At 37.9% G+C, this 15,905-nt stretch overlaps 1 long non-coding RNA gene across 1 annotated transcript; it reads left to right on the forward strand.

Moving 5' to 3' along the window:
* Positions 1 to 5,040: 5,040 nt before the first annotated feature.
* On the forward strand, positions 5,041 to 11,656 carry LOC121317932. Its single transcript, XR_005950551.1, has 3 exons — positions 5,041 to 5,088; positions 5,440 to 5,668; positions 11,617 to 11,656. It is a non-coding gene; the product is annotated as an uncharacterized LOC121317932 (long non-coding RNA).
* Positions 11,657 to 15,905: the final 4,249 nt, after the last annotated feature.

Below are 15,905 nucleotides of genomic sequence, written 5' to 3' on the forward strand. Positions count from 1 at the left end.
TGCTTAATTTCTAGTGGACTAATTGTTGTGCCAAATGAAAATGATTAAGCTGTAAAAGTGTGATTTGGATTATTTAAATCCTTGTGTGATCTCTTCTTCACACAGAAATATATACATAATTTAGTTTTCTTACAAACCCATTAGCAAGAAATGAAATGAATAAAATGCAGACACTATAAAAGAGCAAAATAAAATTTGAGCTACAATACCTAGTACACATTATTTGGTGGTAAAGCTGCATAGCTATTGTCAACCTCTGTCAGACTCTGTGCCATACCCCTGCACTCAGCAGCATTGTCCTTTGATGTCTCTGGGTCATTTCAAAGGGTCACGGGTGGCTTGATAAAGAGGGTTAACAATTATATCAGTATCCCGCTTAATCAGGAGATGCTACAAAATATTAAAAGGGAGTTGTATGACATTTTTGGATTTCCCAGAGTAATAGGAACCATCGATTGCACACACGTTGCCCTCAAATCCCTGCAGCACCATGCTTTTATATGCTTTATATATATATATATATATATATATATATATATATATATATATATATATATATATATCACAAAACACACACATGAACAGGAAGGGGTTCCATTCACTAAGCATGCAGATGATTTGTGATGCATCCTATAACATCTGGAACGTATGTGAAACTTTCCCTCGATCCTGTCATGAATTACATTTTGATACAATCAGCTGTGTTTAATCACTTCAGAGACCCAATACACCAGATGGCATATTAGTAGGTCAGTAGGTCAGACTACCTTTGTAATTCAGTATTTATAGTTAGGAAAATATTTGAGCCTTTTCTATATATTTGTAGTTAGGAAAATATTTGAGCCTTTTCTATACTTGAGTTTATGAATGACATTTATTCACTTGTTTTAACCATTTGTAACCTTACGGAATGTTTGTTGTATTGCTAAAATGATATACCGTTATTTGCACCCAGTGTAATATTACTACCAAGAAATGGTCATGTTTCCTTAGGTGATTGCGGATTTGCAATGGGTCCTTGGTGTTTAACACCTGTGTCTAATCCACACAAGAACGAAGAACAGGCGTCAAGGACACATAGTTCCACTAGGAATGTGTGAACCTTTGATATACTAAAAATGGGGTTTCGGTGCCTGTTCAGTGCGACCTCTAAATCATGGGCTTCATAGTGTGTTGTATCCAGGAGGAAGAAGTGCCTCATCTTGAACCACTGGAGCCTCCTCAGAATATTCCTCCTGGAGAAGCAGTCAGGGCCAGGGCTGTCAGTCAACAGATCATTGACATGGATTTTGCCTAAACGTCTCTGTAATGTTGTCAGACTCCCTCCACACTTTATGTACAATGTACACTATCACCTTCACATGTTTGTATGCATATAACATGTTCTTATAATACTGCAAGTGTTTGATGGCTACTTCTAATCATGTTGAGTTTATTTACGCGGAGGTGAGCAAAGAGTGCCAGAGAAAATGTATGATTAGAGGAATTCACTGAACAATCAATTATAAACAAATTGTGTATTGGGTTAGGGAGTTATATATCGTAATGTTAAAAGCTTAATAAATATATAATGAAGTTTTACATACACTGAAGCATGTAGATATTGAAGAGATATCCTCCCAAATGCAGGGAAATGACTAGTGGGGTTTCATTTATTTATTTATTTATTTATTTATTTATTTATTTATTTATTTATTATCCCTGCCATCCAGTTTTTACCCACATGCCAGATAATCGTAAATCAGTATTCTAAATAAATATACATTCTGGATGACAAAATGCACAATTTTAAATGAAGTTTACAAATTATAGACAAAATAGATATTCACATTATTTTTTATTTCCATTTCGCTGCTGCTCGCTGGCAGGAAAGCCATTTCCCTGTACGCTAGTAGTTTCCATAACAGCAAAAATTATGCTTCCATTCATTTTTCTTAATCTTGTTAACATGAATTTTGATTAACGAGTTCCCCTTATTAGTCGTAGACAGGAAGTGATGTACGTGACCTGCGACAATTACGCTTTTTATCTTGAAATTTGTTCATTAATGACCTCATCAACTCTCTTTTAAAGCATTAACAGATTGGTTTTATTAACACATTTTGTTTGAAAATAATTTGCAACTAAAACTGTTGTTACTATACTGTGAGTTTGATACAATAACATAACTTTTAAAAATCCCCCCATAAGTTCTTAAAGTATTTAACCAAAAACTTAAACATTCCTAATATATTCCAAACTGTAGCAATGCATTCATATATTCAAAAAGGTTCAGAATTCACAAAAGATGCTGTTTAACCATGTATTAATTATTCATTTAAATTTAGAACTTCCGATAATAACAGTCCTAAAGTGTACTGATATATTCCAAAGATTTCAATCAATTGCTAATATCATAGCAAACTCACTTTTCAAAAATAATTAATCATAATGTAAGCATTATTTATTTATTTATTTATGTATGTATTTCTTAGCAGATGCCCTTATTCAGGGCAACTTACAGTTGTTACAAAATATCACATTACAAAATATTGCACCTTGTAATTTAATACAAGTTTAAACATACAACCTTGTTTAAATGCAGTAATTGAGAATTGAGAACAAAAGGAATTTAGAGCAGCATGTAAAGATAAGGGGTGTGTTTGTAATTGTGAAAGACCCAATTTAATGGCATGCTCAGTTCCGCTCCTAACCCTAACCCTAACCCTAACCCTATCCACTCCTTGTGAGTCGCTCAGAGTACTTCGGAGCATTTTTTATCGGTGATCAAACTGAGCACACGGAAATGGCCACATGCAAGAAACAAGTTGAGCTGAACGAAGGAATTGGCAAATACACTTTGTTTGTCACAGACGAAGATTTGATTCTACATCATGAAGGTATGTATTAATACCTAAGATACTGACAATAACTATTTTCAATTTTTTGTCATTTAATTAGTTACTAAATCTAGCGCTGTTGTTTTATAGTTATGAATGTATTATTATTATTTGTAGTAGTAGTGTTACGATAAGTTTTCAGATGAAGCATCATCACATTATAATTTGTCAGTTAGAGTAAAATACAAGTACAAGAAGATTTTCTTTTAAATTGAAACATTATTAGGCAGTTTCGTTATGTCAGCCAACAGTTGTTGGGTATAGAAAATGAATGTCACTACAGAGCAGGCAGCAATTTTGAAATCACATAAAAACTCACCATATAAAAAAGGGGTTATGATAAGTATTTTTTGTTGCCTTTGAATGCACATGCATTGACAAATGAATAAATGCTCTTAGTGTATAAAAAGTAAAGACCAACCTTGCTTTTACGTTAGTAATTTTCAGTACTGTGTGCCAATATAAACTTAATACTAAAGGTAGTTTTTTGTGGGGTTTTTTTGTAGTATTTTTTTTTAATCATGAGTGTTTTATAGTTTTTTATCAGTTAAAATCAAAAATCAGAAGGCCTAATTATATTATTGTCATTTATATGGTATGTATTTGTCAGGATGTGAGTGGTAGTGGGGATGTCCAAACAGCAGTTCAATTGATCACAAATTGTCTGTTTTTAATAATAATAATCCAAGCTCCCAAGTCTCTACTACTCTGTTAACGCAAAACACAAACAATAACACAGGGCTCCAGCTTGTCAGTACTTCAGCATAAGGGTGTGTGCTCATATTGCTCCACCCCCTTTGTACTGTCAAACTCCTCCCTGTGACCAGCCTGGTGCCATGCTCTATCCAATCATTGCGCACGCCACTGCTGATCACAGTGGATTTGTTTAGCAGTCTCACAACTACGTGTTTTCTCCAAAATGGCCAACTTCCGGTTCCAACCTACTATCGACTTGGGGCAGAGTTGTTGTTACGGTTGCTGTTCCTCATGTTTATTCTCAATCCCCACATCTCTCATCCTCAAACATGACTTCAGCTCCACACAAAGTACAGTTCTTCTTCCTCCCTGAAATATGAGTCAGGGTATCCCGACTCAAAAATACCATAAGGATAAGATTATTATACCAGCGTCTAACCCTGAAGAAACCACGGCAGAAGTATTGTTACACAGTGGTACTGATACAGTTACGCATAGGTACTGATCAGGTACTGCAGTTTATTATCAGTGTGAATTGATGAATTCCTTTATTTATACTATGCCATAGTTTACTATAGTTTGTCACGGTTTGCTATGTTTTTAAATACGCTCTTTCATACCTCTGGACTTTACAACTGTGGTAATAGTCTACCAATGACTCATCATAGTCTCAGTGTTGTTTAAAAGCATTTCCAATATTGACTTTCACCACTGACTCATAAATGCATAGAGATGAAAGGATGTTTACTTCCCTGTTGTAACAAATGGCAGCCTTGAAGAGTGTTCCCTGGCAGTGAGTACAGTACTACTGCACATCTAAAGACACTGATGTCAAACATGTAAGCAGACTGTTTCTAGTGCTACAGTAGTTTATATTGGGGAAACAAACATACTTGCACCTATATTTTATATAAAGTAAAAATTAATATACGGAAAGGGGTAGTTAAACGGGAACTTCCTCACAGAAGCCCAGGGGTAGTCATAGGGGTTAAACTGGTGCCCCCTTATAAAAGCCCAGGGGTTACAAAAGGGGTTAGACGGGTGCTCCTATTTCAAGGCCCAGGTCTTTCCCAGCCGAAGGAGGAGGTGTGGGGACCACCTCCACCACAACCCCGACCAACCCACCCACATGAATTGGGAGCAAGAAAGCCAGATGACCCCCCTTAAAACACTAACCATGTGTGCGGGAAGTATGTGGCAGGGCAAAGGTGCTAATTGGGGAGTGACCACATGTATAAAAGGAAGGAGAAACCCTTTATCTGGGAGAGGGAGTAGGTTTCAATTTGTGATGTATGGTGTATTTGTCAGTGAATGCGAATGCACAGCCTGACATTAGTGTTTGTGGTCAGTATTGTTTTGTTTAATCTTTTTTTTGGACCCTTCTGCCTGTTTATTTGTTCCAGTGTTTTGTTTGTTTAATGAACGTGTGCAACAGTGCTTTAACTGCAGCTTTCTGTCTCTGGGTCTCTTTCCTGCCAGTAACCAGCCTGGGCCGTGGTGCTATCCTCTCAAAGTAAGTTACTTCAAAAGTATTTTTCTTTTTACATTTGCCATTTTGCAGGCCTTCACTCTGAGTGGTTATAGGTTCTGTTGCTCCATTTATCAATTTTCTCTAAATCTGCTTTAAACTTGCTTGAGAATCTTAAGTGCTGGGATTGAACAGCCTTCCTTATTCCAATCAAACCATGTGACTATTTCATAGATGGTTTGCACCCAGCAAACCACTGGCACACAAGTGTAAATTAATTTAATGTACAAACACACATTTACAATCGCAACATCCCCAGATATTTTCTGCAGCACAGTTATTTAAAATTTGAATACTAGGATGTCGCAACACACGTTGTCTCATTTGCTTTGGCAGTCACACATTTCCACTAGAAGAATGTGTTTTGTTTGGAGCATGAAGCCAGGATGCAGTTTTGTTTCTGAACCACAAGTACAATTACTTCAAAGCACAGAGTCAAACACTAACCTCCAACCATACAAGAGAGGCACCAATTACTTCCTGAAGGTCTACAATAAAGCCAGCTCTTGGGAGTTCCTCACTAGAACTGTTCCCAATTCAACCTCCTTTGGCAAACTGTCAGAAGGTGAGCTAGATCATGTTCTATGCACTTATTTTTGCAAAACAGGATGTGTTTTGGATCCAGGGTATGCAGAAATTCAATTACGGTTTAGAAACCGCTGGACCTCACCCATAACCTGTATTCATACTCATTGCCTAATCACGTTACAATTTTTTAGGAATTCTTTGAAAACCCTTTAACATGGTAAATATGCACAGAAATTTTGCATCCTATGTATTTACCATAGTTTACCACTGTTTTTAATATACTTTACCATACCTCTCTGGGCTTAAATGCTTACGTTCACTTTTACATGCTTTTAGGATGCTATGCTTTTACTAGGGTAAACTTTTGTAAAGAAAGTCTCTAAAGGTACCGTAGAGCAGTTGCCTCCTTGTTGGTCTGCACCTATTGGGGTTCTTCTTGCTTATTCTCTAATTACTTTCCATTGGACACAATTTATCCTGCTTTACTGTAGGAAAGGTGAATGATACAGTTACAGATATGGCTTCTCTATAGTGTGGCACCATCAGATATTAAAAAGGGTCATATTGGATTCAAAATGTACAGTGTCTCTTAAATTACATGGCCACTTGAAGGCATGGAAAGCTATAATGAAACCTGGCAGTTTGAGGCACCAACCAGTGCTATAGCCAAGAACATTACCTGCTCTGTAACCGGGGTGTTCTGTTACTATGTAGGTATCCGCAAATTGACAGGAGAGGCTCAGAGGCTGAATTTGAAACGCTGCTCATGCGTCAAGGTCTTATTGCAGTACTTACAAACTGTTGCAGTTGTAGGTGGCCACCACTAGGGTAGCAGCAACGGTTGTCCTAGTGTGGGAAGACTTACACAAACACAGTGTACATGAAAATACAAAAGCTAAATGCAAAACAAAATAAAACAAACATTGGCCTACAAGCGAGCGCTACCTGTGCTAAAGGAGGGTCCCGCTCCAGGAACACACAAAATAAACTCTTGTGGGATTAAAATCCCACAAATGTATTCCCTTTGCTAAATACCAAGGACCCCAGTTAAAGAGATTATTGGTTGCGCTCACGACTCAGGTTGAACAGTCGCGTATCTGGTTCACTCACCCCAGCTCTACACACAGTGATGAGGCTTCCAGCTGGTAGAAATAGCACAGACCAAAGGACTGGCTTTTTAAAGGCATGTGGCCAGGGTTAATTGATAACCAATTAGTCAATCAACACCTGGTCACATGCTGGATTTCAATTAGGCAGGGAGGAAATTCTAACCTCCCAGCCCTGCCATATCCAGCACAAACTTTATTTTCAAATTATCCCAATTTTAGTTCCAAACCCACCAAAACATATTCCTTACCTGTGCAGGGCCTCAGCCTGCCACATGCTCAATAAGGCCTCCATTCATCTTGAAGAGGGATTCCATCTTTGGAGAAAACAAAATTAAAACAAAAAATTGGTACAACATTTTCTCTTGCTTAGAGAATCTGGCTCATCCCTTACCAAATTATCTTAAATTCTAGTGCTTTGGCACTTATAGTTGATAGTCAAATACAAAAATGACAGTCAACCTCAGATGCTGGTAGCTGACACTCTTCTATTTCAAAGCATTTCATTATCAGCACAACTACAACCTTAACAACTTGTATCTGTTTAAAGCAGAGGTCTTCAATCCTGGTTCTGGAGGGCTGGTGTCCTGGTTTCTGTTACAACTGTACCCTAAATTACTTAATTGGACCAATTTAGTGCTTATTTGAAGCTTTACTGGTGCAATGAAGTCATTTAGGGTACAGTTGGAACAAAAACCAGGAGGGACACCAGGATTAGGGTTAGGGTTAGGGTTAGGGTTAAAGACTTGCTTTAAAGTGTATACTAGAAGAAAACTAGAAATGTAATTATTTTTATTAGCGGTTTGAAATGGAAAGTAATTGTGAAGCATGCGGTTTCATATGGATTGAATAAGCGCTGCATATAAATTAATCCAGTTTTAATACATAGTGCACGAACAGCAAAGTTTTACAAAACAGAATGTACACAAACAGATCATCAGACTTAAAATGCATATATATATATATATATATATATATATATATATATATATATATATATATATATATATATTTATTTATTTATTACTATTTTTGTGACAACAAGGCCTGCATCTTTGATGTCCAAAGGAGTTCTGTTGTTGGACCAGTTTTGTTTTCTTTATATAGGCTACCCCTGGACGACATTGCCCTTAGACATGAGGTACATTTTCACTTCTATGCTGATGATACTCAACTACAGTCAGCACCCTGTAAAATTTTGACTTCAGTGACGTTTAAACACATGTGACACATATCTGATTATTTCATTTTGGCCCGTTCAAACCCTTGTCTGTTGTTCAAAGAACATAAAAAATATATAATATCAAAAAATACATATCTGAAAGGACCGTGTTTTAAAATAAATACATCTTTTATTTAGATGTACTGTATTGTTTTTGTTGGTACAGTACTATATTTCAACAGAAGTATTTCAATTCAGATTAACGACCCAACAGCAAAGTGAAATCAAAATGTTAGCCATGCACAGAACTGCGTACAATGTAAAAAGGCAAAGAAATTTAGCAAAAGATAAAAAAAACAAACAAGTTTCCAAAATTAACACAGTGTCCAAAGTCAGTGTTCAAAATTGCAGAACATAGTGCTCTATAAGGCCCTAATGTCACAGTTCACTTGCAACAAAAACAACTAAAGATCACAGATTAAAAAAAAATACATCACAGTATCTAAAACTGTTTAATGGTTAACTGTTATATTTCCGTAGACACCATCTCTTCACTTTATTTTGGCTGCATTTTCATCAGGTGAAACTGGAGGAAGTGCTGTGTAACTGGCCAATAAAAACAGACTGATTTGGCATGCAGAGAGGGAGAAAAAAAGAGGGTTGTGATAGATAGTCAAATAAATTGTAACATTGAAGAGATGGGCTTTGTCTCAGAAAACCAGTGAGTTGGAAATCGCGTGACTGGTAAGTGCTGGTAATTTGTTACATTATGTAATGGGGATTGATTTTATTCTTAATACAAGGGCGGTAAAACGCAATATCTGGGTAAGTGATATCCAAGTTCTGACTGTATACAGTGGCTCTCAAAAGTATTCACCCCCCTTGGACTTTTCCACATTTTATTGTGTTACAACATGGAATCAAAATGGATTTAATTAGGAGTTTTTGCCAGTGCTCGACACAAAAAGGTCCATAATGTCAAAGTGAAAAATAAAATATATAATTTGTTCTAAATGAATTACAAATACAAAACAGAAAATAATTGCTTGCATAAGTATTCACCCCCTTGAGTCAACATTTGGTAGAGGCACCTTTGGCAGCAATTACAGCCATGAGTCTATTTGGATAAGTCTCTACCAGCTTTGCACATCTGGACACTGCAATTTTTGCCCGTTCTTCTTTGCAAAATTGCTCAAGCTCCATCAAGTTGAAGGGGGACCTTTGGTAAACAGCATTTTCAACTATTTCCACATATTCTCAATTGGATTGAGGTCCAGGCTTTGACTAGGCCACTTCAGGACATTGACTGTTTTGTTTTTAAGCCACTGCAGTGTAGCTTTGGCTGTATGTTTGGGGTCATTGTCCTGCTGGAAGATGAATCTTCTTCCAAGTCCCAGGTCTCTTGTAGACTTCAGCAGGTTTTCCTCCAGGATTTCTCTGTACTTTGCTGCATCCATTTTGCCCTCTATCTTCACAAACTTTCCAGGCACTGACGCAAAGAAGCATCTCCATAGCATGATGCTGCCACCACCATGTTTCGCAGTAGGGATGGTGTTCTCAGGATGATGTGCGGTGTTAGGCTTGCGCCAAACATAGCACTTAGCATTGAGGCCAAAAAGCTCTATTCTGGTCTCATCAGACCATAGAATTTTCTACTAATTATGTGACTTCTAAAGACAACTGGTTGCACCAGAGCTTATTTAGGTGAGTCATAGCAAAGGGGGTGAATACTTATGGAATCAATTATTTTCTGCAAAAATTGCAGTGTCCAGATGTGCAAAGCTAGTAGAGACTTATCCAAATAGACTCATGGCTGTAGTTGCTGCCAAAGGTGCCTCTACCAAATATTGACTCAAGGGGGTGAATACTTATGCAATCAATTATTTTCTGTTTTGTATTTGTAATTCATTTAGAATAATTTGTAGATTTTATTTTTCACTTTGGCATTATGGACTTTTTTGTGTTGATCTGTCTAAAATGTGGAAAAGTCCAAGGGGGGGTGAATAATTTTGAGAGCCACTGTATCTACCTCTGAAACTGGGTGACTCCACATCTGCAAATATTCTGACTACATATTTTGCTGATATAAAGCAATGGATGTCAAAAAAAATGTTTTAACATTAAACTCAGATAAAACAAAGGTGATGTTGTTGGGATAAAAAAAATAAACTAAATGGGGGCTCCAGTGTGGCGCATCCGGTAAAGCTGCTCCATGTGAAGTGCAGGAGGAAGTGGGTGTCCGTCTTCGTCCCTCCCGAGTCTGCGCGGGGGTACATGGCAGTGTTGGGACAGGTTGAAATAAAAAAAACAACAAAACAATTATATGTGCTTCTAAAGAAGACAGCTTCCCTTTTGTATCAAAAACTGATATGAGAAATGTGGGTGTAATCTTTGACGCAGATCTTCCATTCAAATCTCATATTAGGAATGCTACCAAAGTGTCTTTTTTCACCTTAGAAATATTACTAAATTAATATCTCAAGATACTGAGAGAGTAATGCTGCTTTCGTAACATCTAGAATTGACTATTGTAATGCCCTGCTTTCTGACATTCCATGCTATGTTTTATCCTGATTATAGCTTTTGCAAAATGCTGCTGCCAGGGTTTTAGCAAAAACAAAAAAGCATATACAGTATATATGCATATATATATATATATATATATATATATATATATATATATATATATATATATATATATATATATATATATATATAGCGAGAGAGAGAGAGAGAGAGAGAGAGAGAGAGAGAGAGAGAGAGAGAGAGAGAGAGACACACATCTGTGTGTGTGTTCATGTTGGTTTTCTATCTGTGCACTGAATGTACCACATCTGATTTCAACCTTGACTCGTTGCTTGATTCTAAATCCCATGCTATATACAAGTTGGCCCCCACATAATCACTGTCGACAAAGGGCAGGCCACCAACGACAGAATTCTTTTAGTGAACGGATTTCACGATGAAGTCCTCTCTTTTGACTTGTACAAACCGCACCCAGGAGCGAAATACAGCACTTTTTTCCCTCGAAAGGTATGCACCCGATGCCCTGACAGGCTGGAGTTTGTGCAACCCCTGCACACGCACGTATTCACCCTATTATAAATACTATTCTTTTTTTCTTATCTCACAAACCTGTAGGCCAGACATACAAGTCGATAACTGTTTCCCTTTTGATACGGTCACGTGTGACGTGGTACAAAAAAGTCGTGTTTTTGGTAGACGTGGTCCGTGATCCACATCAATCTTCTGCCCTGCCACAGTCAGGTTTAAAGGATTCCAGTGAGTCAGCATCAACAACATGACTAGGTAACTGTGACAGAAATACAATTAATCTTGGTTGTAAATCAATCACCCAACCTGTGAGGGCGCTAAGCAGTGAGGACAGAGTTCTTAGGACGGGCTGACCTGACAGTTCTTTCCCCAGGTCAGGAAGTTGGTCAGTCTGGAAGAAGGTAAGACTCTGTTGCAAGAACGTATTGACCAGGAAGGGAAACGATGTAGCAGCCGTAGATAGTAAAGGCAGCTGCACTCGTTTAACAAGGGGTCATGTGTGACAGCATATAAGGGGGGGTGGAGAATTGTAATCTGTTCCTTCTGATTGGTTTGTAGTGAGAAAGAGCCAGGAGGACAGTAAACAGTATATTTAAACTGAAATCGTGAGTGTTGTGTTTTTGTTTGTTTGTAATTGTCTCATCTTGTCTTGTACATTACCAGACAGTTAACACAGTTCTGGAGCTGTCACCATGGGCCAGCATGAAACCGGACAACACTGCACCTTTGCCACAAATATAAACCTGTATCACCCACCACGAGCACTACTGCATGCACCCAGGACTGGTGACCGTGTTGGTATTATTGTGGGACAGATATTTGTTCATTATTTGGGGCTGTCTGTTATTTTTAGACACCCTGTGCTGTACACATTAGTGTGTACTGCCACAGAACTATTGTTTGGTCGGCAGACCTAGAAATAAAATAAAACATTTCTAAAAACTGGATTACAATTATCTCTGTCTGCTTCTTTCATGCACCGCATCACCCCTGCACCTGTCTACAATAAACCACTTTGCAACAGTAACCTATACCATATTCTCACCATTTTCTGTGTAAGGAAGTGTCTCCTACACTCTGTAACACTGTGGACTGCTTATAGTTTTGCTAGTGTTTCATTAGAGTAATGCATTGGTTTTATAATGCTATCCCAAGTGTATGGTATTCAGAAATGTCCGTAAGGGATAGAACAGTCTTCTGCGTGCTAGATCAACCCCTATATCAAAGTGCTAGTGCTGCAGCAGATGGTCAGGTCAGGTCAGTATTGATAAAAGTGAATGCTTCAACATCGTCCTTTTGATGTGTGCCAGAAGTATATGATGTAAGGCAGGAAGGGAAATAGGAGACGGAGGGGGTGGTAGTAGATAATATTTTAAAGTCAGAAAAATACAATGTATGCTGGTTCTTATTATAGGCATGTCAAAACATACCAACGGCACAATATGTGGTCCAGATACAGTAACACACTGTCTGGTGCTGATCATGCTTTTAAAGAGCTGACAAAGATAATACTAAACAATTTCTGTGAAATGTACCCATTGCCTTGTAATATGCAGTTCTCCATAAAAATTCCCATTTCTGCTCTACCAGTTACACTAGGTGCATCAAAGATCGGAACTATTTCTGCTAAAGTCTAGTACAAAAAAAGGACATTTCATGTGCCTGTTGTTATTTTTACATGTATTTATGTTTTTGTTTTGTTTTATAATTCATTGATAGTGAAAATAGAATGTCTTTAGTTGTGACATAAAAAATGAAATATTGTACAATTTAGCATTCACTGTTTTTCAGGTAAGCATTTAATTGTTTAAGAACATCTGTTGTATAATAACTTTAGAGAAAATGATCAACTTAGAATGTGACAAGGCAATATATTCCTCTCATGTAATGGAAATCATGAAGATCTGGATACATCCAGTGGCTGCTGTGAATAGTGCAGCTGGCAACAAGGAAAAGACCTCGTGACAGCATGACTCAGCGTTGGATAACACGGTTAACGACTTAGGAACGGAAACAAATATGAGAATGGGGAGTACTTCACAAAAGACTAGTTCAAGATCTGCAGTTAGCAAAGACATGGAACTCCAGGTTTGTGTCTGCAGCTGGAGCAAGGTGACAATGGTCAGGGATTTGAAGATTCATCAAGGGAGAATGAAAAGCTTGAGGGAGAAGGGACAAGGGCCTCGCATTGATCAGTACATCTTACAAAGTCAGTCAAGTCAGTCAAATGAAATCCAGCGACAGGATGCAAACCACAGTTCACAGGATATCAGCACCCCTGTCATAGACATGATGAATCTAATGATCCTTGTGAACCCGGTCAGACGAACCAGCGTGAGAGAGAAAAGAACCTCAACGGGCACAAGCCTGGAGTTAAATGGCCAAGAGCTTGTGAGAAAACTCCGTGCGACACAGTAAACATGGATCTCTGTTTTACTTTGGAAAGGTTAAATGGAACAGTTGAAAAGAAGCTGGATAAATTTGGGGACATCAGCTACTCATATGGAAGTGAGAGGTTTGGAATTGAAAAAAGGAAGGAAAAAGTACAAACTATTCCTGGAAAGACTAGACGGCAGCAGGAGATTGAACGCTTAGAAAGGAGGTAGTTGAGGAAGCAATGGAGAAGAGCAGAACAAAGTCAGGAGGGACTCAATCTGTTACAATAGGGTCATAAAAGATAAGTTGCAACATTGCACAGAGCTGAGCGCCTACGGAAACGCAACAAAAAGAAAGAGCGTGCGAAAACTAACTTTTATAAAAACCAATCAAATTTGTAAAGAAGATATCCACCAGCGAGAAAAATGGCACACTAAAATCATCTAAGTTTGAGCTGGAGAGATATTTGGAGGAAACACAGATTCAAAAAGGCAGGACCCTATGTCAATTCCTTCAGATATTCCACCTATCAATCCACCCGAATACCAAATGGAGGACTGTGCACCTAAGTGGAAAGAAGTAGAGCAAGCTGTGAAAAAAGCAAGAGCATCATCCTCTCCAGGGCCTAATGGAGTTCCATACAGAGTATACAAACGTGCTTCTGGAGTTCTACGAATCCTGTAGAAATTGATGAAAGTGGCATGGGAAAAACAGATTGTACCAAGAGCATGGTGTCGAGCAGGTGGAATCTTTATACCAAAAGAAAAGGATTCTACAAGCATTGGTCAGTTTCGTCCTATTTCCCTATTAAACGTAGAAGGCAAGATTTTCTTCAGCATTATTGCTCAGAGATTGTCAACTTACCTATTAAAGAACTGCTTCATTGACACTTCAATACAAAAAGTGGGCATTCCAGGTTTCCCAGGATGCTAAGAACACATCAGCGTAATCTGGCAACAAATTCAATCAGCAAAAAAGGAGAGGAAGGAGCGCCATGTGACATTCCTGGATTTGACTAATGCATATGGTTCAGTGCTACATGTACTTCTTTGGGCAGCATTTGATTTTTTCAGCGTACCCATGACAATAATAACTTTAGTGAAAGCCTACTTTGGAGATTTACAATTTAGTTTTTCAACTTCAGAATTCAGCACTACATGGCAATGACTAGAAGTTGGAATAATGGCAGGATGTACCATTTCTCCACTGGCTTTTACCATGGCAATGGAAGTAATTATTAGGGCATCAAAATGGGTAGTGGGAGGAGAGCGCTTGGCTTCTGGAATGCGACTACCACCAATTCGAGCATACATGGATGACATGACAACAATGACTATAACAATAGCCTGCACTAATCAGTTATTGGGCAAATTAACCAATAACATTGAATGGGCACGAATGCAATTCAAGCCCACTAAATCAAGGAGCATCTCTATAATTAAAGGCAAAGTAGTAGATAAAAGGTTCTACATTAATGGTTAGGCAATACCAACAGTGTCTGAGAAGCCAGTGAAAAGTCTACGAAGATGGTATGATGGGGTTCTAAAGGACACAGTTCGTGTGGGAGAAGTTAGACAACAAGCAGTGGAAGGGTTGAAGAGCATAGACAGCAGCGCTTTACCAGGCGAACTGAAACTCTAGTGCTTTCAGTTTGGCCTACTGCCAACACTGCTGTGGCCACTCACTGTGTACCAGGTTTCCTTGACAACAGTTGAGAAGCTGGAAGCTTTAATCAGTTCATATGTCAGGATAGTGATGATAAAAAGATTTAGAAGTGAGTAGTTTTTCGAGATTTACAATTATACTGTAAATATAGTATAATTGTAAATCTCAAAAAAACTACTCACTTCTAAATCTTTTGCAGTCATCTTTGTATTACTTTAGTATAAATACATGTTAATTTGCATTCATATGTTGTTTTTTTCTGACTTTATATGAACAAAAAGACAGACATTTGCCCGTTTTCCCATTGGAAATAGTGATATTTTGAAATATCACTGTCCTGGTCACAAAAGCAAAGTTTGTGGGGAATAATAGCCATTTGCTATACTTTTGAGGCATAAGCAATTAGGAAATAACACTTACTACCCAGGAACAAAAATTGTGTTACATAGTGTAGTGCTTAATTGTGAAATATTTTGAAATACCTATTTTAAGACTGTTAAATAAGCCATTTTTACTGTCAAAAAAATACTGTCCTATCCTTAACTGAACAGCGTTTAAACCACCTCCTCTTCTTCCATATTCAGAAACATTTGATTGATCCTATAGACCTTTACATGACGTTTATGTTGCCAGTGACACACCGTAAGTCTTTTTGGAAAGATCTGAAAATATACAACCTAGCATTAAAGTTAAAATGAACATAAGGTTTTATGTACAAGTGGCATTGTCAAAGCCTGTATACCGCAGTTTACATATAGGTTGTGCCTCTATCTGTAACAATCAGTTGTGTTTGTGTCTGAACAGCACAGTAGATTGTTTCAAGAGCAATGCAGCTCTCCAAGGGGAACTCTTTGGTTTTCTAAAAACATTTCAATGCTGTTCAATGCATAAAACAAAAAATTGGTTGATGG

This window comes from Polyodon spathula, chromosome 7 (genome assembly GCF_017654505.1).
Source record: "Polyodon spathula isolate WHYD16114869_AA chromosome 7, ASM1765450v1, whole genome shotgun sequence".
Classification (NCBI taxonomy): domain Eukaryota; kingdom Metazoa; phylum Chordata; class Actinopteri; order Acipenseriformes; family Polyodontidae; genus Polyodon; species Polyodon spathula.